Source organism: Passer domesticus, assembly GCF_036417665.1.
Source record: "Passer domesticus isolate bPasDom1 chromosome 26 unlocalized genomic scaffold, bPasDom1.hap1 SUPER_26_unloc_1, whole genome shotgun sequence".
Lineage (NCBI taxonomy): Eukaryota > Metazoa > Chordata > Aves > Passeriformes > Passeridae > Passer > Passer domesticus.
In genome coordinates this window covers 478286-497137 of record NW_026989901.1, presented here as the reverse complement: position 1 = coordinate 497137, position 18852 = coordinate 478286, and positions in this window count along the sequence as shown.

Sequence of the window (18852 nt, the reverse complement as noted above, 5' to 3'; positions counted from 1 at the left end):
TTAGTCACTAGCCACAGTAAAGGCAGCATAGGATATTTTGTGCCCTTCAGCACAGTGACCCCCATCAAAAATCCATCCAAATCCAAACCCCCCAGGCTGCCAGCACATCCCGTCCCCAGAGGGTGATTGGAGCTGCAGTGACATAGGGCTGCACCTTGGCTGTCTGCCCATCTGAGTTTTTGATCAACACGGCCCTTTGGCTTATAAAGGTCTGTGTTGTACCCCCCAACCCTTTGACAGCCGCACCCAGAGTCCAAAGGCCACTTAGGAGGCCACGCAGAGGAGGAGATGACAGTCACATTGATCAAACCTTGCAGCTGAACCTGAGGCAGGCTGGCACCCGGTAGAATCATGGAGCACGCCACCTGAGGCTGCAGAGTAGGTATGTCTGTGGACCAGAGGACTTGTGGCAGTCCTGTGGATCCGAAGCCACCATCTCCACACAGCCGCTGGTCAGCCCTGGGAGCACATGACTGGAAAGGCACAAGTTGAGCAATGTGAGCCCCGGCTGGAATTGTGATGGAGGGGTGGGCGTGGAAACCATGGCACAAATCTGGCCCGTGAAATCAGAGTCAATGACACCTGGGTGCACAAAGATCCCTAGAAGGATGGTACTAGATCATCCTACCAGCAATGCACTCAAGTCCGTGGCCCAAAGGCCCAAATGCATTCAGAGGAACCTTATGCACACTACAAGAAGCTGACTGCTGCTGTGGTGTGCACATCCACCCTGGCAGAACCTGGGTGCCTGCCCTGAGTTGGCTGAGACACCCTGTGCCATTGCCATGTCCTAAGGAATCATTTGTGTCAATGTGCAGTTCCCCTGTGCACTCCGTCCCCCGCTTCCCGAACCTGCCAAACATTTGCCATTGGCATGGTGGGTGGACCTGCATTTCTTTGCAAAATGACCTGGCTTCCCACACCTTGAGCACAAGAAATTAGTTTGTTCCCTTTTTCACCACTGTCCCCTTTTTCTGCTTGCTCATTTTCTTCCCTTTCCTACAGTGGCCATCTCCAGAGAGTGCCTGGTCTGTCTGCAAAGCAGCTTCCAGAACAGACATTTTGTGGTCCACAGTAACTATCTTGTACATGCTTCGATCATGTGTGTCAATGATGGGTCACCTGGCAGCGCATTTAAGATCTTTCTGCAATCATCATTTGTGTTATATCTCCCTAAAGTCTTACATAGAATTTGCCTCAAATTATCATCCCCAAACTGCTTCTCTAACGCTGACGCAAACCTTTCAACAAAGGGCAAGAACAATTCCTTCGCTCCCTGGGTTATTTTCACATATTGTGGCCTGGGAGTGGCTGTTTCTATGGTTTTCAACAATGCCATGAAGCCTACCTTTTGGGCCTGCTCGATAATGAGAGGGTCCCAGGTGGCCTGAAGATCAGGCTTAGAAAAGGCCCACGAGCGCATCCACACCCACTAGGATGGATGAGGATCTAAGATGAGGCAAATGCTGCCACCCTTTCAGCCATCCATCCCCAGCTGGTTATGAAAACGTGAAATGGCACTGGCTGGAACAACACAGAGGCCAAATTCTTACTATCATAGAGAGCAAGCAGGTCAGGGTTTATCACTCTGAGAACCTGCATAAGTTGAGCAGAACCCAGCCCGTACTTCACCACCTTATCTTGCAAATCTTCAACAACCCACCAGGCCATGACCTTATGTCTGTCATTTTGTCCCATATTCGGGACCACTTTGTGCATGGCAAAAACCTGAATTGCACCTTTCAGTGAACCCCCATCACCCTGATCCCTCTGTACCATATCCTGAGCTGGCAGAGGAACCATCTGACCGTCACTTATGGTCTCTTCCCCCCAGAGTGGTGGGTCAGTCTGATTTATACAGAGGGTATTTATTTATTTATAGGCTGTACGGTGCACACATAAACTGATAGATTATATTGCACCAGCCAGCAGCTCAAGGAATCATCAATAATCATTATCAGTATCAAATACCGTATCAAACTGCAGGTAACAAATAACAATGTGCAAAACGCAATACGAAAGTGCAAAAGGCAATAAAAAAGGATAAAGGCATTACTGAACTGCAAAAGCCAGGACAAAAGTGCAAAAGTCAATTATTAAATTGCCATTTATGACCTGGCTCTGCTGCAGGCACAGTGGAAAGCTGGAAGCTCTTGAGGGGACTCATTCACCCGTGTCCCCTTCCCTGAGTGTCTCCACAGTGTCCCTGAGTGACGTCACCGCAGAAATTCCAGCCAGGACTTGGGGCAATTTCAATGAAAATTCCCAGAAAATTCCCCAGATTTGTCACAAATACTGCATGGAGAGGGCACAGGTGACTGCAGCGGTGTCCCCAGTGATGTCACTGAGGCGATGATGTCACAGTGGTGATGTCACTGCCTTGAAGCAGCCTTGGGATGTCCTCGATGGCTCTTTGACACCGCTCGGCCACTGCGCTGCTGCCGGGGCCACCGGGGCCACCTGGGCCACCATAGGGACTCAGGAGGAGGTTGTGGATGTCCCCAAGTGTCCCCAGCAGGTGACAGATGAACAGGCAGGCGCTGGCCTCCCACAGCTGCTTGGCCTTGGCCACTTTGGCCACCAAGTGCTCAGGGTCATCGGGGAACGCCTCGTGTGCCCACTTCAGGGTGGTCTCAAAGTCCTCAAGCCGGCACCTCATGTAACTGATAAACTCAGTGTCTCTGTCACACGCGTCCTCCAAGCGCTCCAGCAGCCCCAGGACCACCTCTGTCCAATGTCCCCTCCTGATGGCCACCCTTGCCTGGCTGGTGGCCACCACGGCCTCTCCCACGGACTCGCTGGTGGGCGCTGCCCCCTGGGCATCGCACATGGCCCCTGCCGAGGCCTCCTCATCCCTGTCCAGGGCCACCATCAGCTGCTGGGCTGTGGCCACCAGGTTGTCCCCAGCTGTCCCCCTGTGGGTAGCCTCATCCTGCAGGTCCCTGGCCTGGGTGTTGGCCACGGTGGTGGCCGTGTCCTTGCAGTTGTCACGGAGCCCAGTGGCCTCCTGAAGCAGCCATTCCCAGCTCTTCTCGAGCGTGGCCACCAACTCCTGCCAGGCCTTGGCCACAGCTCTCACATCGGCCCAGGTGGCCCCCGGGGTGGCCCTGAGGGTGGCCAGGGCCTGGCCCAGGGAGGTGACACCAGGGCCTGGCCCAGGGAGGGGACACTGCCATGGTTCAGGGTCTCACAGAGGCTCCAGGTGAATCTCCCCAGGCTGCGGGCAGGAACATTGGGACACTCGCTGCCACATGTACCAGAGTGGCCTGGTCACAGTGGATGCCACCTCGCCCCGGGTGGCCATCATGGTGACCTGCCACTCGAGCAGGGGCAGAAACAGCCAGGCCAAGGGAGGGGACATCAAGGTGGCTTAGGGAGGTGACACCACGGTGGTTCAGAGCATCCCGGAGGTGCCAGGCAAAGCTCCTCACGGCCACGGGCAGGGACTTTGGGGACACGCGCTGCTGCTTGTCCCTCTGTGGCCTGGTCACTGTGGCCACCACCTCACCCAGAGTGGCCACCACGGACACCAGAGCCTCCAGCAGCTGGGTAGGGGACAGGGGAGGTGTCAGGGACCTGGTGACATTTGCGGCCTCCTGCGGTGGCCCCTGTGCCCTCCCGGGGTCCCCTTTGTCCCCTCCCTGGAGGGCTCTGCCATCTCCTCTGTCCCTTTGTCACCCCCTGTCCCCTCTGCTTCCCCCTGCCACCCACCCCCGCTGTCATCTCTGCCACCCTCGGTTCCCTCCACCCCTCTGTCACCTCCCTGCTTCCTGCCATGCCCTCCTGCCCCTTCTGTCACATCTGAGTCCCCCTATGCTGGGATTGTCACACCTCTTCAGGCTCCACGGCCACTGAGGACACTCCGGGGACCCTCTGGGGACACTCTGGAGATACTCCGGGGACACCTTGGGGACGCTCTGGGGATACTCCAGGTGACAAACACGTCCAGGTGATAGCTGGGGACACACGGGAATGTGGCACAGCCAGAGGGAGGAAGTAGGAAGAGGTGATGTCACTGTCCCCTCTGCCCCCCTGGCTGTGGGGCCAGGGCAAGGTCCCCAATGTCCCCAACGAGACCCCGATGTCCCCTGAGTGTCCCCACATGGCCCTGGTGTTGCCCTGATGTCCCTCACAAGGCCCAAGTGTCCCCCAATGTCCAGCTGGGGACACCAGGGACATAGCGGGGTCCTCTTGGAGACCTTGGAGATACCCCCGTGTCCTTCTGTTGGGGACACCGGGGCCACCCTGACGTCCTCTGTCCCGTTTTGGGTCACCACAATGTCCCTGATGTCCCCACAGGGTCTCTAACAGGACCCTGTTTTGTTGACAGTGTCCCCAACAGGACATCAGGGGAAACGTGGACCTCGTTGGGGACTCTGAGAGGACATTGGGGTCCCGTTGGGGACATTGGGGGGACTTTTGGGGGCACCTGCCCTGGTCCCACGCGTCGGGGGACAGTGACGTCACCTCTTCCTGCTTCCTCTATCTGGCCACGCCAAATTCCTGCTTGTCCCCAGCTGTGACATGGGCGTGTTTGTCACCTGAAGTGTCCCCAGAGTGTCCCTGGAGCATCCCCAGGGGCCATGGAGCCCCTCGAGGTGAGACAATTCCAGAGTGGTGGGGGGGAGGGGACAGAGGGGACACGGGGGTGGCAGACGGGACACAGGGGCTGGTGAAAGGGGGCAGTGAGGGACGGAGGGAACACGGGGGTGGCAGGAGGGGACAGGAGATCACAAAGGGACAGGAGGGAATAGTAGGAAGGAAGAGGGTGACAGAGGGGTGGAGACGGGGGACAACAGGAGGTGGCAGTGGGTGGCAGAGGGGATGAGAGGGTAACAAAGATAAAGAGGAGGCAGCAGAGCCCTCCAGGGAGGGGACAAAGGGGACTCCAGGAGGGCACAGGGGACTCCGCAGGAGGCCACAAGTGCCACCAGGTCCCTGACATCTCCCCTGTCCCCTCCCCAGCTGTCCCCAGCCCTGCTGCAGCCACAGGTCACTGTGGTGGCCGCCCTGGATGAGCTGCTAGCCACTGTGCCCAGGTGGGATGCGACGATGATGCTGCCCAAGTCTGCAGAGAGCCTGAACTGGGACCTGGAGGACTTCACCAGGGAGCTCCGGGCCACCATAAAGTGCATTGATGGCACCTGGTGGCCCGACATTGTCACCTCCGATGGTGATGATCCTGTCACCTCCCTGAGCCAGGCCCTGGCTGCCCACAAGAGCACCCCATGGACCGCCTGGGACCATGTGAAAATGGAGGCCATCATGTGGCAGGGCTTGGTGGACGTGCTCATGGAGAGGTGGGTCAAGCTATCTGGGAAGGCCACCAAGCTCCGCAGCCTCTGGTGGGAGGTGGTCACTGAGGCGGCCGACATAGCGATCACCATCACCTACTTGGCAAGCTACCGGCAGGACAAGGCTGCATGTGATGGGACAGCTCAGGAAAACATGGTGGAGCTGGGTCAGGCCCTGGGCAGGGAGGAGGGGGCCAAGGGGGTGGCCGGGCATGAAGCCCGGGTGAGGAGAGAGCCCAGGGTGGCTGCCAGCAAGGCAACAAGGGCCACCATGGAGAGACAGTTAGCGGAGGTGGCCAAGGGGCCACTGGAGCGCTTGGTGGCCGCATGTGACGGAGCCACCGCCCTCCCCCGGGAGCTGCAGTGGCGGCTCGAAGACATCGAGGCCACCCTGAAGGGGACAAATGAGGCATCCCAAGATGTCCCCGAGGACTTGGTGGCCAAGGTGGCCGAGGCCAAGCGGCTGTGGGAAGCGAACGCCCACCTGGCCAAGGATCACCTGCTGGGAGTAGTTGACGACATCGTCAAGATCTATTTCTATGGTGCTCCCGCCAGCCCCAGTGCCTGTGGGGTGGCCGAGCGGTGCCAAAGAGCCATCGAGGACATGCCAAGGCTCCTTCAACTCCCGGATCGTCCCCAGAGCATCCCCAAAGTGTCCCCAGTGAGCATGAAGCTGCAAGAGGTGCGACGGGGTGGGGAAGATGGGAACAGAGGGGACACTGAGGGAGGAAGGGGCATGGGGGTGGGGACGGGGCAATGGGGTGTGGGGGGGACACGGGGGCAGGTGGGAGGGTGGTAGCAAGTACAAGAGGCTGACAAAGGGACGGAGGAACAAAGGAGACCCCTTGGGGGCACGGTGCCACTGTAGGAGGTCACAAGTGCCACCTGTCCCCTCCCCAGGTGTCCCCTCCACAGCTGCAGGCGCTGGTGGCTGTGGTGGCCACCCTGGACAAGGTGGTGGCCGCTGTGACCGGGCCACACAAGGGCAAGTTCCTGCACCAGTCCCTAGACTCCCTGCATGAGGACCTGAAGAACTTCACCCAGAGCCTCTGTAAGATCCTGGACCACAGCGATGTCACCTCCCTGGGCCACTGTGGTGTCACCTCCCTGGGCCACCATAGTGTCACCTCCCTGGGCCACCATAGTATCCCCTGCCTGGGCCGGGCCCTGGCCACCCTCGGGGCCACCCCAGGGACAACTGGGGCCAGTGTGAGAGCTGTGGCCAGTGCCTGGCGGGAGTCAGTGGCCAAGCTCGTGGACAGCTGTGACCAGCTGGCCAGGGAGGCCACCAAGCTCCGTGACGCCTGTGGGAAGGTGGTCATGGACCAACAGCGGATGGTGTCCCGGGACAAGAAGGAGGTGGCCCGGGAAATGGCCACACATGATGCCCAGGTGGTGGCAGCCACCAACGAGGCCATGGGAGAGGCTGTGGTGGCCACCAGGTGGGCAATGGTGGCCACCAGGTGGGGACATTGGGCAGTGGTGGCCCTGGGGCTGCTGCAGCGCTTGGTGGTTGCGTGTGACAAAGCCACCTTGTTCAACTGGAACATGGAGTGCCGGCTCAAGGACATCGAGGCCATCCTGAAGGGGACAAATGAGGTGTCCCCTGATGTCCTCCAGGCCTTGGGGGCCAAGGTGGCCGAGTTTGAGTGGCTGTGGGTGGCCAGCACCCGCCTGGCCAAGGATCACCTGCTGGGGGCACTTGGGGTCATTGACAACATCCTCTTGAGTCCCTGTGGTGACCATGGCGGCCCCGGTGGCCCCAGCAGCCGCGCGGTGGCCAAGCGGTGCCAAAAGGCCATCAAAGACATCCCAAGGCTGCTGTTGTGGTGGTGTTTGTAGGTCCCAGGATGAGAGAAGAGATGAGAATCCAACTCCATTTTTCAGGATGATTTATTGTTTTATGATATGATATTATGTTATATTAAAAACGCTATACTAAAACTATACTAAAGAAATATAGAACGGATACATCAGAGAGGTAGAAAAGAATGAACAATAAAAACCCGTGACAGAGCAGAGTCCGACACAGCTGGTTGTGATTGGCCATTAATTAAAAACAATTCACAAGTTTGGATAAACAATTCTCCAAATCACATTCCAAAGCAGCACAACATGGATAAGCTGAAGCTTGCCAGCTTCCCAGGAGAAAAAGTCCTGGCAAAGGGATTTTTCATAAAATATCAGAGTGACATGCTGTGGGGACAGTGATGTCACTGGAGAGACTTGTGGACACTCAAGTGCCACTCGCTCCTCGTGTCGCCAAGAGCTCCTCAAGTGTCACCAGCTCCCCAAGTGCCACCAGTTCCTCGAGTGCCATCAGCTCCTCGTGTCACCAAGAGGGCCTCAAGTGCCACCAGCTCCTCATGTCACCAAGACCCCCTTGAGTGTCACCAGCCTGGGACAGAAATGGTGCCACTGGGTGGGTGGTACTGCTATGTCCCTGGTGCCACCTGTGTGCTGTCCCTGTGTCCCCACAGAAGGGACACAAGAGGTGGCAGAGGGGACAGAGTGGTGGCAGGAGAGGACAGGGGGTCGCAAAGAGACAGAGGGGACCCCGGGAGGTCACAAGTGCCACCAAGTCCCTGAAACCTCCCCTGTCCCCTCCCCAGCTGTCCCCTCCACAGCTGGAGGTGATGATGGACATGGTGGCCATCATGGGCAAGGTGGTGGCCACTGTGACCGGGCCATAGAGGGGCAAGTGCCTGCACAAATCCCCAAACTCCCTGCATGAGGACTTGAGGAGATTCACCGGGAGGCTCTGTAGGACCCTGAACCACGGCAGTGTCACCTCCACTGTGGTGTCCCCTCCCTAGGCTGGGCCTTGGCCACCCTCAGGGGCACCCTGGGACCACCTGGGCTGATGTGAGAGCCGTGGCCAGCGCCTGGCAGGAGTCAGTGTCCAGGCTCATGCACAGATGGGCCCGGCTGGCCAGGGAGGCCACTAAGCTCCGTGCCACCTGCAGGGAGGTGGCCACTGCTGAGGCCACTGCTGCAGCCACCGTCCAGGCCAGGAACTGGCAGGACACAGCTGCCTGCTTGGGGACAGCTCAGGAAAACACAGTGGCCACAGAACAGGAGCTGCCACTGGCCCTTGACAGGGAGGAGGGGCCTCGACAGTGGTTGCGCTTGAGGTCTGGGTGGTGGCGGCCACCAACGAGGTGCTGGCGGCCACCATGGCCATGGGAGAGGCCGTGGTGGCCAAGAGCCAGGCGTTGATGGCCACCAGGAGGGGACAGGAGGTGAAGGTGGCCCTGGGGCTGCTGGAGTGCTTGGTGGCCGAGTGTGACGAAGCCACCGCCTTCCCCCGGGAGCTGCAGCGCCTGCTCAGGGACATCGTAGACACCACAGAGGGGACAGAGGAGGAGTTCCCCAATGTCCCCAAGGCCTTGCCAGCCAAGGTGGCCATGGCTGAGTGGCTTTGGGTGGCCAACGCCTGCCTGGCCAAGGATCACCTGCTTGGGACACGTGATGACATCAACAACATCTTCAGTTGTGATTCCAACAGCTCCAGTATCCGTGTGCAGACCAAGAATGCCAAAAAGCCATTGAGGACATTGTGAATTTGCTGCAGGGATGGTGATGTCACTGCCGTGACATCATGGAGGCAGTGACATCATCTGGGACATTGCCGGTGTCAACTGTCCCGTTCCCGTGCATTATTTGAGAAAAATTTGGGGAATTTTTTTTGGAATTTTCATTGATAGTGTCCCAAATCATGATGGGAACTTCTGGGGTGACATCACTGGGGACAGTCTAGGGACACTCTGAGGACACTCTGGGGACAATCAGGGACAGGAGTGACTGAGTCCCCTCAGCAGCTTCCCGCTTTCCACTGTGCCTGCAGCAGAGCTGGGACATAAACGACAATTTAAAAATTGCCTTCTGCAGTTCTGCATTGGCTTTTGCACTTTTGTATTGCCTTTTGCAATTTTTTATTGACTTTTGCACTTTTGTGTTGCCTTTTGCTCATTGTTATTATTCAACAGCAATTTGATGTGTTATTTGATACTGATATTGATTGTTGGTAATTACTTGTATCTGCTGGTTGGTGCAATGTAATCTATCAGTTCATGTGTGCACCGTACAGCCTATACGTAAATAATTTAATGAAATCATTTATTAATTAATATTCTCTATATAAATCAGAGCTGGCTGATCTGAACTCTCTGTCAGACACATCACCTGACCCCAGTGAGAGACGAGTGGTCAATAAAACCATCCCAGCCTTCCTTGATGGGAGCACAGCCAGGGAGCTGCTTCAAGGCGCTGTCACTGAGACATTTCCCCTTGGAAACCCTGGGTGGGATGCAAATACACCCGAGCAGTTGGCAAAATTAAAATGACATCAAAGCCTCGTGATATGTGGGTTAAAACAGGGGTTCTCTAAAGCTGTAAATTGGTAAAAGCTCTACCAAGTCAGGCAAAATTAGGATGAATCAAACACTGGTTTTTTAAGCAGGTGAAGAGAAACTGCAAACAAATATACTGATGTAGATCCTGAACCAGCTGATGGTAAAGCACAGCTGGTTTTGTTTTTTGTGGGTCAGCTTTCAAATGATATAAAAAGCAAAGATAAAGGGAGTTCAAGAGAGAGATAAACTCCTGGAGGTTGCCTGGAAGGTGTTTTGAGACAGGGGCCCAACTGAAAGAGTTAATCCCAACCTAGGAGGAAAGCAGCTCAGGAAAAGTCACCCAAGAAAGCTTCCCCTGTGGAGAAGGACCAGAGTGCATCCTGTAAGAAATGGGGGCATTGGAAAAAGGACTGTCCAGTGATGAAAGAAAAATCATCAGTCCCTATTGCAGCAGCGGTCCCCAGTGGGGAATAATGAGCATTGACTCCATGATTGCAGCAGGCTGATCAATCGCTGTGTTATACCATACTTTACTACTAAGAAAAACCCATTGCCCTTGCCAGACAGTCACAACACACAGGTGGATCCAATGGGTCAATCAAGCCAAACAACCATTACCAGTGGCCAATTGTTGTGGTTTGAACGCAAAACCAGTGAGAAACTCCACGTCAGAAATACAATTTATTAGGAAAAAGTGGAAAAAACCCAAAATACGTGCAATAGTACAAAATGAAACCACTGAGAGTGTCAGAATAGTGACAGTGACACCCTGCTAGTTAGGGTGGTGGTAGCAGTCCAGATGAAATGGTCTTGTTGAAGTGGTGATCCCATAGAAAAGATCTGGTAGCTCTTGTCCTCTGGAAACCAGTGGGTAAGGGCTGCCTGTTCTGTCCCAAAGCCCAGATTATATCCAGGTGGGGATGCTGAGCTCCTCCCCCTGGGCGGAGCATCTCACAATGGGCTGATATCATTCTATGAGTCATGATTTGTCGGAACCCAGGACACTCCTCTGGCTGCCCTGAAGGACTCGAGACCCTGGCAGGGGGCTCAGAGACCTTGGCACGGAGTTAAAAGCACCTGTACCTTTGACTTTACCCCATGGAAAAAGCCACCAACTTTGCATGAAGATGTACAAGCCACAAGAGTTTGAATAGAATGATATGAATTTGTCACAGGTAGAAAATGCAGAATTTTGGGGTTTTTAGAATGGGGGTTCAAGAGGCAAGATGGACGAATCTGGGAGTGTTCTGTCTTTCTCCTTCTTCTTCTGGTCCTCCACCTTCTGCTGTGATGGTGGCACTTTTGGATTAGTCTAGAGGCAGACTGTCTAACATAGGTGATTAGGTATTGGAAAATTATTGTAAATAAAGTACACGTCGTTTTTAGTATAAAAAGATAACACCACCCTGAGGGTGGTCAGTGTGCCACAAACCAAGGTCTGCTAGACCTCAGCAGGTCAGAGAAAGAATGTCACAGATGAGGAAAAATAAACAAGCTCGAAACCAGAGCTGAGGAATCCTGACTCCTTCTTTGATCGCGGGGCTGGGAAAAAAGAGACTTTCTAACAGCTCAGGGTCATCTTGACCACAGAGACTCTGACACTGGCGTCCCTGGGTGGGCATGGGCTTGCCTGCCCAGGCCACTGAACATCAGACATCGAATCCCAGCCCGAGAAGAGGCACACCATTGGAGAAAGATTCCTGAACAGACAACTTGACCTCTGCTGAGACAAGTTACTTCAAACTTGGCCCGGAAAAGAGGAAACTCGGAAGGCGCCTGGGAGTTCCTCACCTGAGATCTGCTGGCCAGTGACCAGGAAAACCTCCAGATTGATTTTGCAGATGACGCAGCTTTTTGTAAGAGGGGTCAAAATTAAGAACATGAGGGGAGCTTATTCCCAGGAGCAACTTAGCATCTTGTCCACCCTGCAGCGCGTGACGGCCACATATCCTGTGGAAATTCCTGAGAAGGAACTCAAGGATCTTTTACTATGGGTTCTCTGTCATTACCCGTATTCAGAATCCTGTTTGTTTTTTTGAGTCAGGGTTTTGGCAAGAAATCAAGAGACACCTTTATCATTGCCCTGGTTCAGGCGAAATTTGGGAGAGAACCCCCAATACCTGAACCCAGGACATCTCTCTGGATGCCCTGGATGGCTCAAAGCCCTGGCAGGGGCTCGGAGACCCTGGCCGGAAGCCAAAGACACCTGGAAATTCAATCTCAACCCATGGAGCAAATTACCAACTTTATATGGAGAAGTCCAAATCACAAAACTTTAAGTAGCATAGTAATAGCAATCACAGGGTGAAGGGAAAAATTTTGGAGCACTGTACAGGGGGGTTTTCAACCTTGTACAGGGGGGTTTGGAACTCTGTACATGGGGGTCAGGGGTTCCAAGATGGAGGGATTTGGGCGTGCCCTGTCCTTCTTCTTTCTTCTCCCTGGCATCCATGTTCAGGATGATGTTGGCATTCACAGATTGGTTTAGAGTAGAAAGTCACTGTCTAACATAGGTGATAGATATTGGAACATAATTGTAAACATAGTATATGTAGTTTTTAGTATAAAAGATTGCACCAGCCCGAGAGGCGGGGAGTGTGCCTCAGACCGACCTGCAGAACAGACCTTGGCAGGCCAGACAGAAAATGTTTGAGATAAAGAAATAATAAACAACCTTGAGAACGACAACTGAAGACTTCTTGACTCCTTCTTCGGCTGCTGGGTTGGGGAAAAGAGACTTTTAACAGAGACACACCTCGGGATCTTCCCAACCAGACCAGACCAGAGGAGATCCCGAGAGATTTTCAATCATCCACACCCAGGTAGAGTAAGGACCTGGCCACAGCCCAAGCTCAAACTGGATGGTTTTCAGGATTACCTTTTCTGTGTAAAACTGTTATCAAACTCAGAAGTGCTGAGAAAATCTCTAGAATGCCATAGCCACAGCCTTTAATTCAACCACTTGGGCTGAGGCTGGCTGGTGGCCTTCTGGCACTATGAGCTGTCAGTGAAGATGGTAGTTCTTTCCCCCTCCTTTTAATTACTTTTTTTATTATTATTTTTGTTTTTTCTTCAGAAGGCCAGCAGCAGCGGCGGGCAGTGGGACCCAGACGTGGTGGGCGGGATGGGAGACCCGGCCCTGGTGGGCAGGCCAAGGGACCCAGACCATGTGGGCAGGGCGGTGACACCGCCACTGCCGAGCCCAGATTCATTCGGCTCGTTGTCTTCCCCCAGCTTTGCACTGGTGTCATTTGGGGCCCCTGGATCTGGGGTCCCTGGGACAGCCTGTGCCCATCCCCAGATGGGTGATTCACTTCTGCCTTCTCCTTCACCACCCACCCCCACCAAGCAGCCAACGTCTCAGCAATCCCCCCGGCATTTCGCCCTTCCCTCACTCCTCCTGTGTCATCATCATATTTTCAGGAAAAATTGCCTTGCCCAGGATTCTTCCCCTGGGAAGCTGAGACATGTCAGAGAAAAAGGAAAACAATATTATCTCATTTGCTTCTCCTGTGTTTTGCTGCTTTGGAATGTGGTTTGGACATTGTTTATCAACAGGTGCATGTTTCATTGGTTTCATGTGAATCATTTTGACTTAATGACCAAACTCTGTCGGGGCTCTGGAGACAGTAATGAGTTTTTCATTTTTATCTTTTAGCCTTCTGTAAGTATCCATTCTCTATTCTTCAGTACAGTTTTACTATTGTATTTTTTAATATAATATAGTAACATAATAAATTAACCTTCTAAGAACATGGAGTCAGATTCATCATTCCTCCCAATGATGGGGGACTCTGAAAATACCACACTCCCAGGCATGGACCAGGGCACAGCCTCTCGGGACCCGGCTCCTCCCGCCCTGTGAATGAGAGCAGAACACACACAGTGCCCCAAGGCACAGCAAGGAAGGTGCTGGTTCCAGGGAATGTTGACCTTTAGATTTTGCAGTATGGTCAGGCTGGCGCCCAGCTGTGAGAGCACACCCCTGCTGAGGGACAGGCTGTGGGTGCTCGCTGCTGGCCCTGTCCCTGTTCCCTGGTGACCTGAGGGAAACAGCAGGGAGTAGGACAGCTGGGAGTGGCAGGGCAGGCCGGGGATCTTCTTCAGCACCACAGCTCACATCCCGGATGGGAGCCGGGCTGGCTGGAAGCGGTGGAGCCAGCAGCGGGGCATTCCTGGCCAGCACTGCAGGCACCACTGCTGATGAACCGGCTGCAGGCTGCGGTGTCTCAGGATCTCCTCTGGTCCGGTCTGGTTGGTGTGCTCGGGAAGATCCCAAGGTGTGTCTCTGTTAAAAGTCTCTTTTCCCCAACCCAGCAGCTGAAGAAAGAGTCGAGAAGTCTTCGGTTCACATTCTCAAGGTTGTTTATTATTTCTTTATTTCAAACATTTTTGTTTGGTCTGCTAAGGTCTGTTTTGTAGGTCGGTCCTAAGTGCACACACTGCTTCTTGGGCTGGTGTTATTTTTTTTATTAAAAACTACGTTACTGTGTTTACAATAATGTTCTAATACTTATCACTTATGTTAGATAGTGACTTTCTGCTCTAAACTAATTTGTGAATGCTAACATCATCTTGAACATGGATGCTAGGGAGAAAAAAGAAGAAGGATAGGGTATGCTTAAATCCCTCCGTCTTGGAACTCCAGAATCTTACGTACAGAATTCTAAAGCTCCTTGTACAAGGTTCAAAATCCCCCCGTACAGTGTTCTAAAAATTTTTCTTCACTCTGTGATTGTTACTAGTATTCTACTCAAACTTTTGTGACTTGGAATTGTCCACATAAAGTTGATAATTTGCTCCATGAATTAAGATTGAATTTCCAGGTGTCTTTGACTTTCTGCTAGGGTCTCTGAGCCCCTGCAAGGGCTTTGAGCCATCCAGGGCATCCAGAGAGATGTCCTGGATTCTGACAGCGATGCAGGGTATTGGATGAGGTGAAGGGGGATGGATGACGTGCAGGGGCCCTGGATGTGGTGCAGGAGGGCTGGATGTGGTGGAGGGTGGTTGGATGTGATGCAGGGCGGTTGGATGTGGTGAAGGGGGGCTGGATGTGGTGCAGGGTGGTTGGATGTGGTGAAGGGGGGCTGGATGTGTTGCAGGGTGGTTGGATGTGGTGCAGGGTGGCTGGATGTGGTGCAGGGGGGCTGGATGTGTTGCAGGGTGGTTGGATGTGGTGCAGGGTGGCTGGATGTGGTGCAGGGGGGCTGGATGTGGTGCAGGGTGGTTGGATGTGGAGCAGCAGGGCTGGATGTGGTGCATGGGGGCTGGATGTGGTGCAGGGCTGCTGGATGTGGTTCAGCTGGGCTGGATGTGGTGCAGGGGCCCTGGATGTGCTCTCCAGTACGAGGCTGCCAGCCGCAGTTATGGAACCAGCTGCCTCCTTTGTCGGTGGCTCCGGCAGTTCCTCCCTCTCCTGCAGTGCAGGGTTGGGGAGAACCAGTCAGTCTGACCTCAGTACCTGGCAAGATAATGGAGCAATTTATACTGAGTGTCATCATGCAGCATCTACAGAATGGCCAGGGTATCAGACCCAGCCAGCATGGGTTAAGGAGGGGTAGGTTATGCCTGACCAACATGATCTCCTTTTATGACCAGGTGGCCCTCCTGGTGGATGTGGGAAAGGCTGTGGCTGTTGTGTACCTGGACTCCGGCAAGGCCTTTGACACTGTCTCCCACAGCACATTCCTGGAAAACTACAGCCCACGGCTTGGACAGGAACATTCTTTGCTGGGTTCAGAACTGGCTGGATGGCCGGCCCAGAGAGTGCTGGTGAGCAGTGCTGCATCCAGCTGGCATCAGTCACCAGTGGTGTCCCTCAGGGGTCTGTGCTGGGACCAGGTCTATTTAATATTTTTATAGATGACATGGATGAGGGCATTGAGTCTTTCATTAGTAAATTTGCAGACAACACTAAGCTGGGAGCTTGTGTCCATCTGTTGGAAGGTAGACGGGCTCTGTAGACAGACTTGGAATGGTTGAATGGATGGGCAGAGTTGAACAGGATGAAGTTTAATAAATCCAAGTGCCGAGTTCTACATTTTGGCCACAATAACCCCCTGCAGTGCTATAGGCTGGGGGTGGTGTGGCTGGACAGTGCCCAGGCAGAAAAGGACCTGGGGGTGCTGGTCAACAGCCAGCTGAACATGAGCCACCAGTGTGCCCTGGTGGCCAAAAAGACCAATGGCTCCTGGCCTGTATCAGGAATAGTGTGTCCAGCAGGACCAGGGAAGTCATCCTTCCCCTGTACTCGGCACTGGTGAGGCCACACCTTGAGTGCTGTGTCCAGTTCTGGGCCCCTCAGTTTAGGAAGGATGTTGACACACTTGGGCATGTCCAGAGGAGGGCAACGAGGCTGGTGAGGGGCTTGGAACACAAGCCCTGTGAGGAACAACTGATGGAGCTGGGGTTGTTTAGCCTGGAGAAAAGGAGACTCAGAGGTGACCTCATCACTCTCTACAACTTCCTGAAGGGTGGTTGTAGTGAGGTGGGGTTGTTCTCTTTCTCCAGGCAGCAGTGACAGAACCAGAGGACACAGTCTCAAGCTGTGCCAAGGGAAATATAGCTTGGATATTAGGAAGAAGTTTTTCACAGAAAGAGTGATAAAGTTCTGGAATGGTCTGCCTGGGGAGGTGGTGGAGTCACCATCCCTGGGTATGTTTAAGAAAAGACTGGAAGTGGCACTCGGTGCCAGGGTTTAGTTGAGGTGTCAGGGCATGGGTTGGACTCGATGGTCTTGGAGGTCTCTTCCAACCTGGTGATTCTGTGATTCTGGGATAATCATTTGTACATATTCAGACATTCCTATGAGTTCAGACGTTCTTTTGTTTGGTTTTAACCCTTGACTTGCCTCCATGCCATCTTGTGCATTAAACCAATTTATTTTATTTCTCCTTGCGGTTCCATTGTGTCGTGTGTTCACTCTCTGGTGACGAGAGAAGAATTTGTAAATTCTTCCTTTTTTTCACTGTTTTGGAACTGCGATGGGACTGGGGACACTGGGACACAACTGGGAACACTGGGACAGGGACACTGGGACAGGATGGGGGACACTGGGATGGGGCTGGATTGGTGACATTGGGCTGGTGGCACTGGGATGGTGGCAGTGGGACAGAAGTGGGGACACTGGGATGGAACGGGGGACACTGGGACACAAATAGGAACACTGGGATGGGCACACTGGGATTGAACTGGTGGCACTGGGATGGGACTGGGGACACTGGGATGGTGACAGTAAGACTGAACAGGGGACACTGGGATAGAACTGGGACAGGGACGCTGGGACAGGATGGGGACACTGGGAGAGGACGGGGACACTGGGATGGTGACATTGGTATGGGGACAATGGGGCGCTGGCACTGGGCTGGAACTGGGAGCACTGGGCTGGTGGCACTGGGACAGGACTGGGGACACTGGGCTGGCACTGGGTTGCTGATGTCAGCATTAATTAATTAATGAACCCACCAAGCCCCAATTATTTGCAAAGGCAAGTCTCTTTTTCCATCCATCAATCAGGGGAACCCTTCCCATTGTCCCTTTGGTCTCTCAGCGCCGCTTTGATCTCCCCCAGAGCCAGAGGGAATGTCCAAGGAATGGCACCCGCCAGAAAGGGGTGGGACATGGTGATGTCACCTTCCAGGCCCCGCCCCCACAGGGCCATGGCCCACTGGGGGCCCGCTGGTGGCCAGGTGACACTGTGAGGTCCTCTCCCCCCGCCAAACCACTTGGCAGTCACCACGGGCAGGGCCAGCAGCAGGTGACCGTCCTCGGCCACCCTCAGGGACACTGCGGGGACACAGGGACACCGCACAGGTGGCACCAGGGACATGGCAGTGCCACCCATCCAGTGGCACCAGTTCTGTCCCAGACTGGTGGCACTTGAGGGGCTTTTGATGACACGAGGAGCTGGTGGCACTTGAGTGGCCACAAGTCTTCCCAGGGATGTCACTGCCCTGATGATGTCACTATCTCCGCAGCAGCCTCGGGATGTCCTTGATGGCTTTTTGGCACCGCTTGGCCACCATGTGTCTGCTGGGGACATCAAAGATACTGTGGCCACCACAGGGACTCAAGAGGATGTTGTCGATGACCCCAAGTGTCCCCAGCAGGTGATCCTTGGCCAGGCGGGTGCTGGCCACCCACAGCCACTCAAACTCGGCCACCTTGGTGACCGAGGTCTGGAGAACATCAGGGGACACCTCATTTGTCCCTTTTAGGGTGGCCTCGATGTCCCTGAGCCGCCACTCCAAAATCCAGTTGAACAAGGTGGCTCTGTGACATGTTGCCACCAAGCGCTGCAGCGGGCCCTTGGCCACTGCTGCCCAATGTCCCCTCTTGGTGGCTGGCATTGCCCACCTGGTGGCTGCCACAGCCTCTCCCATGGCCTCATTGGTGGCTGCCGCCACATGGGCATTGTGCGTGGCCATTTCCCAGGCCACCTCCTTCTTGTTCAGGGCCACCATCAGCTGCTGGTCCGTGACCACCTTCCTGCAGGTGTCACGGAGCTTGGTGGCTTCCCTGGCCAGCTGGTCGCAGCTGTCCACGAGCTTGGCCACTGACTCCTGCCAGTCACTGGCTACGGCTCTCACATTGGCCTGACTAGTCCCAGGGGTGGCCCCAAGGGTGGCCAAGGCTAGTCGCAGGCAGGGGACACCAGAGTTGCCCCGGGAGGTGACACCGCCATGGCCCAGGGTCTCACGGAGCCTCGAGGTGAATCTCCCCAGGGCCATGTGCAGGGACTTTGGGGGCTCAGAATGCCGCATGCCCCAGGATGGCCAGGTCACGGTGGCTGCCACCTCACCCAGGGTGGCCACCACGGACACCAGAGTCTCCAGCAGCTGTGAAAGGGACAGCTAGGGAGAGGACAGGGGAGGTGTCAGGGACCTGGTGGCACTTGTGGCCTCCAGGGGTGGCCCCTGTGCCCCCCCAAAGTCCCCTTTTTCCTCTTCCTGGACGTCTCTGCTGTCTCCCCTCTGTCCTTTTGTCACCCTCTCGTCCCCTCTGCCACCCCCTGCCACCACACTCCTAGCCCCTGCCACCCTCTGCTGTCCCTTCTGCCACCCCCTGCCAGCCCCTTTGTCCCCTCCCCACCCAGTCATTCCCATCCTCCACTGCCCCCTAACCCCCACTTTCCCCACCACCCCCCTTCTTGCCACTCCCTCCCGTCCCCTTCATAACCCCCTGTCCCCTCCTGCCAGCCCCAT